Source organism: Haplochromis burtoni, unplaced genomic scaffold (assembly GCF_018398535.1).
Source record: "Haplochromis burtoni strain Fernald_Lab_line unplaced genomic scaffold, NCSU_Asbu1 Contig_4, whole genome shotgun sequence".
Taxonomy (NCBI): domain Eukaryota; kingdom Metazoa; phylum Chordata; class Actinopteri; order Cichliformes; family Cichlidae; genus Haplochromis; species Haplochromis burtoni.
This window is the reverse complement of record NW_024582365.1, coordinates 2,218,172-2,224,237: the sequence shown is the minus strand read 5'-3', so window position 1 is coordinate 2,224,237 and position 6,066 is coordinate 2,218,172. Positions and strand designations below refer to the sequence as shown.

Sequence of the window (6,066 nt, the reverse complement as noted above, 5' to 3'; positions counted from 1 at the left end):
CCCCCCCTACATCACCTAATGTTCAACACTAACCAACCATCACACAGACCTACATTCATAGTCCAATCTACAATGGAAAGCACTGCAGCAAGCCAGTGTAGCCCAGACGGTTTCGTTTGCACTTTATCAGACCACACAAAACAGCAACGCCTCATTGAGCCACAATTTGCTGCTAGTTTCCTACAGGAAGCAGAACAAAGAATGGGGCGGCCCAGTATTTCTTTTTGTGCCAAAGCAGCGGACCAGAGAAGGAACACACACACACACACAAACACACAGCCAGAGTAAGTGAGGAACTGACAGAGAGAGAAAAATGTGAGAACAGCAGAACAACACACTCCAGAACACGTCTGTCACATCCTTCAAAACACACTATGAGTAAGCTGCTGAGCAGTACAACCTTTAACCAGACACTTAAAGACAAAAACACTGACACTGAACACCTGCAGCACAAATAACAATTCTCAAATGTTACTCTTGTTGGTGGAAAAATACATGTAAAAAAAGTTTGTGGCCACAACATCTACTGGAGGGAACAATGGTGTGCCATGACTGGGGGTCACGGACGCGGCAGCATTTAAAAACCGCTTGGGGATAAAATGCTTCTGTTTGAGCAATCACTGTCCCTTTCCCTCCCTCCGTTTCCCCGGTCTCAGTCCCGCTTTCTGTCTTGATGTCTCTCTCACTCTTCTTCTCTGGTTTTACTACGACGATAATTCCTGAGTGAGTAACTGAGTGTGCGTGAGCCAACCGAGGCCAAAGTCCTGTTTGTGCATTAGTGTAGTCATGCGAAAGCGCGTGTGAATGAGTGTGTTGCTCGTGGATGAGTGCTGCAGCAGTGAGCGTGCTGAGGGAAGCAGAAGTCTGCAAAGCGAGAGGAGCTTGCTTACAACCACACTACTGATTAGGGTGGCCCAGCACAAATAAGACAAAAAAAGAAACCCTGCAACTGCTGCAATTGTTGTTGAAATGAGGCTAAGACGAACAACACAATAATGTCTGAAGGTTAAAGGCTCCACATAAAAAAACAAAACAAAGCAAAAAGCATGCATATATAACACCAGATTCATTACCATACAAATCAAGATCAAAACATTTCATCAAGTACACCATAGTCCTCATCTTCAAAGAAATCTATGTGTGAGTACAGTGAAGTGCTTCCCTTTAACCAACTCCAACGTTACAGTCCAATTTGAAATAGAGAAGAACATCCCCTGTGGCAGAGTAAAGTATGTTGCCATGACAACACGAAGAAGTTTAACTCCTGACAAGTAAGTGCAGATGATGTGCTGATTGTGCCTTGTGTAGTTACAATGGCCTCTGCTGTCTGCACCTTAACCCACCCTAACTTTGCTACACTCTCTTCTAGCTGGCAGCTGTTTGTCCTGCTACAGGATGGGTGTGTTTTGTTTTGTCTGCCTGTGCATGCATGAATAAATTATAAGAGCTTTGGACCTTTGGGACAGGACTGAGCTGCTCATCTGGCTCAACAGAGCACTTCTGCCCTACCAGTATGTGGCAAAAGATGATCGCTAATTGAAAGTGGCGAAGTGATCTGATGACACTGCGGGGATACTTTGGTTTGTCACAACGTGTAAAGGCCCTTGCTTTTTAAGGGTGGCTGCCTTCAAGGAGGGGTTAATCAATGCACAGCTTAACGTAGACTAGACAGGACAGAGCACAGTTGCTGGTCTCGGGGTAACTGAGGTCAAAATTAGCGAGCCATTTCAAGAAGATGCTCACTTACTGTGCTGACTTTGAAGCAATTACAACACCAACACTGTACCTTCAGCAATATATCACACAAGAAACTATGCTGATACTATGTCAGCACTGTCATCTAAAGCAGAGAGAGCACTAGGCATACTCACAATATGTTGTTTTCTTACCTCAGCCATAACTGGATAGCAGACAGCCATGATACAGAGCCTGTAAAAGTGAAGATAAAAATGCATTAGCTCAAAGCATCAATCATGGTCAGAAAATAGTGATTCCATACACAATTGATATCCATGGTATCTTTACTCCCTACAGCACATGCAATACTATTTTCTTCGCACTCATAAAGTCATTTGATATGGGCCACAGAAAGATGGAAGAGGAAGAAAGGTATGTGTGTCTGGCTACATTCCTGTCCCTAAACATGTCATATGTTCAAATGGAATTGCCTTCTAGAGCAAAGAGCATCATATATAATACAACTCTCATGTCTAGACACCCTCCGCGATCTAGTTTTTCCTCGCACTTTCTCTTACACAGATGTGCATTAAAAGCCACTTTTTACAGTGCACTACAGTTGCTTGTAAAATTGTGATTGTGGTTGGGCTAATTTACTAATCATGAGACAAAAAGTTGCAGTATTTGTTTTAACATAATGGACTTCAGCTTGAAGGTGAAATCTAATAGTTGCCCCTGGATAACCCTCTGCTCCAAGACCACCTTCTATGTTTTTTAAGTGAAATAGAGATCTGTAGAAACGAATTTACTTTGTAAACACACCACCCAAATCTTGTTTACACTATTGGGAGTTGCAAGCACATGTGTTTGAGGAAGGAGACCTCTTGTGTCTCCTGCACCGCTACAAATACATATACACACACTGTACTCAAACCTGCACCCACTGACTATATCACCAACCCCCTGATGTCCACTGGGAGGAGCAGCCACCCCCTGCCCTCTTCCAACAGGGGGGTCAAAGAGTATTTAACACGAGAGTCCTACATTCCTCCAAGGTGATAATTGCTGTAGCTGCTGGCGGGGGGCCATGAAGCGCAGGGTAAACAAGCAATAAGACTCTATGAACCACTCCATGCCGTCCTGGCTAAACAGCATGCATGACTGTGACTTGGGTAAATTATGCCATCAAGCCAGGCGTGACAGCGTGGAGTGAGTCTATTTGGTGTCTGAGCAGCCAGGTGTTTCGGTGAACTATAAGTAAACCATCAGCAAGACAAGACTTCACACATTTTATCAAATACTGTGAAACCTAGAGGCTAAAGACTAGCTGCATTAAATTAACTAAAGATTAAGCTAAGCTTAGAAATCATAAAGAACAATAACTCAGTAACAAATTACACCAGCTGTGCAGACCTAGAAACAGGTGGGAGAAGGGATGAATATAAGTAGGAAGACAGCGAGCTCTATTCTGTCCCACATTTCAGTTCAGGTCTTGTCCCTCTCTGGCCCTCTGTTGCATCGGGGCTTCATTAGATTTTTCATATATAATTTCTGTGTGTGTGAGTTTAAGTTGAACCAAAGTCTGATGCTGAAAATTGATGGGCTTAATTAATTTGTCTTCATCTTCTGCATTAAATGTGATTAATGTTGCAGCTATTTTATATTTTCTTTTTTCAGCCTATTCGCTTACTATCTTGATTTTATATATATTTAGGAAATTTCAACATTTCATTCAGCTTCTGCCTTTTTTGTCAAAAACAAATCAATTCCCAAAATTAACAATACATCATTAATGCTTTAAGATATGGACTTCTAAATCAAAACACATATTTAAGAACGCCTGGCTCACTGAGCTTACTAACCAAAGTGCATTGTACTTCACAAGAGGGCACCACAGTCTTTAAAAGTTTGCATTGCATAACTGGCTCCACGGATACTGACAAAATTCAATTTGCTAAATTCCACTGATGCATAACACGAGGCAGTGATGGATTAAAACAGCTTAGTACAATATTAAACTAAACCCAAAACCCTAAATGTCACTTTAAAAATCAAACAACTCACTCATACATTCTGCAAATCTGATTTGTGAGTTTGACAGACTGCAATCTTCAGTCTATTCAAAAATCTGACTCTATATTTTAAAGAAATATGTGAAATCAGTTAACACACTGCGCCACAAGCCCTCATCCAAATCTACTAAAACTGACAGACATTTTTGGTGACTTGATGTTCGATATTTTAAATAACTTTTCCACAACAGTTTTACCTAATTTAATCAGCAAAATGACTGGATTATTTATTTATATGGCCAAAAACATCCCAGTTTTATAGAACATCCCAACATTTGAGGTGGTGGGTGGAAAAAATATGTTTCCCCAGTGGGGCAGTCAGGAAGTCATCTGGGGATCCAAAGGTCCAAAGTTCATACACCCGGGTGGTGGAAGTCTTACTTTTTACCACAATTTATGCATGTGGTATGTTGTCAAGTGCTCATTATGAACAAGCACGTGAAAAAACGAGCACTTGACCTCACCGAGTTCACTATATTCCAGCAATTATGCCACGGCCGCTTGCAGCGATTTGTTTTGTCAACAACCCTAAATCCCCAAATTAAATTTCTGCTATACTAACAAACATTGTGAAGCTATTGTTGCCCAAAGTGAGCCACTGCGTTGGGTTTCACGCTACATCATTGTAGTGAACACTGGGAGCAGTGTTGCACGTCTGGACTTCCAAATAACATATGCCTAAAACAACTACTTCAATACTGTGTATTATTCGACAACACAAGACACACACTTGGTTTCTAATTTATTTAATTTGTCGATATTTTATTGAGAATTGTAACTGTAATTATCTTAACCTCCTAAGACCCGAAACTCTTTCATGGCATGCATTTTTAATTTCTCTTTGATATTTGGGATGATTGGGACCCAATGAATGTAAAAACAAAGAATTAACAGATTTTTTTAATCTGATTTTTGTTTTTAAGAAAAATGAGAGCCACATATGTGGATATTCGTTTAAAATTTCAATAGAACAGAGGCAGTATAATGTCCTCGTAAGTGGATATCAGGCCCTTGTACAGCAAGATTTAGTATTTTGGTCTAAATAACCCAAAATATGATGTCCACATATGTGGACGCCATGTTCTAGGAGGTTAATAGATAGAAATGTGTCAGAAACACTGCATAAATTAAAAAAAGACAAATAAATGCAAGTGTTTGCACTTTTAAAAGGGAAAATATTTCCCCCCTCACATGCACACACATAAGAAAATATCAACAAATTAAATCAAGCGGAAACCAAATTTGCCTCCAAAATGTTTTTTGGTAAATCAAGTCCATTAAAGAAACAATGAGGATTTATTGTTAAACTTTTAAGTGCATAAAATGAAGTTGCTTAGAGAATGGTTTCAATGGTTTTCAAATACCACATTTATTCCTCTTGTTTGTTTACAATGTTTACAATGCTGACAAAAGAGGGAAATATGTGTAAAATTAGACAAACAAATGATTACAAGCATATAATTAGACACACTAAAACTCTACAGCTTTAGCTAATGTGATCCTTGTATAAGCAGCAGTATTGACATTTGCAGGATTGTTTGAGTTTTCTGTGCTTTAGCCTTATTGAAAGCATTTTTAATATTAAAAAAAGTAGGTTTAATTAGAATTTCAGTTTTATCTTCCACTTCAGTGTGAAATTTGATTTGTATCTGTTTCATACATACAGGCCCCTGTTCTGTGCCCACATATGGTCCCCTCAGCCCCGCACAAGGCTTGGAGAGGTTATAAAAACTGAAGGGGTGATTAAAAACCAGGAATAATGGCCTCCACAAAACTAGGAATGCGTTTAACTGGTACAATTGTTCCAAATCAGGTTGCCATTAATATCAGAAATGATTCTGCAGATCTTGAGAGGGGGATTTTACAGGGATTTTTAACTTGATTTTTAAAGAAACTGGCCCTGGGAAAAATGAAAGCATAGGCAGAATGTACTGTAGGTACATGATTTATGGCTGAGGATGACCTGGAAGGATTTAGGTTGGGTATATCTAGAACTGTGCTGACCTACCCACCAGTTCTGCATTGTTGAAGTTTGGTGGATCCTCCTAAATCCAGGATTAGGAAAGTCAAATATACAAACACCTTCACCCCTCCTCTTTTTCTCACATACAGACGTACCAAGAAGAGGGAGAGGTTGAAAGCGTTAGCATTGGCTCCTGCCTGCCTGCTAAGCATGCCCAAACCCCAAACCCCATCACTTTCCTCATTACTTGAGCTTCATGGCTTTTTAGGGCTCTGTGCTTTATCTGGGATTTCACATTTCCCTGACTGCCACTTGACATGGCTCAACCAGTTGCCAGCAATCAAGTAGCAGAGG

General features: G+C 40.2%; 1 long non-coding RNA gene across 2 annotated transcripts in view; it reads right to left on the bottom strand.

Moving 5' to 3' along the window:
- Window positions 1-6,066, bottom strand: part of LOC102313296 — an 80,887-nt gene that overhangs the window by 60,409 nt on the left and 14,412 nt on the right. For both annotated transcript variants that reach the window (XR_006054422.1, XR_001336377.2), the window contains one exon: window positions 1,890-1,929. This is a non-coding gene — a long non-coding RNA (uncharacterized LOC102313296). The remainder of the gene's footprint in view (window positions 1-1,889; window positions 1,930-6,066) is intronic.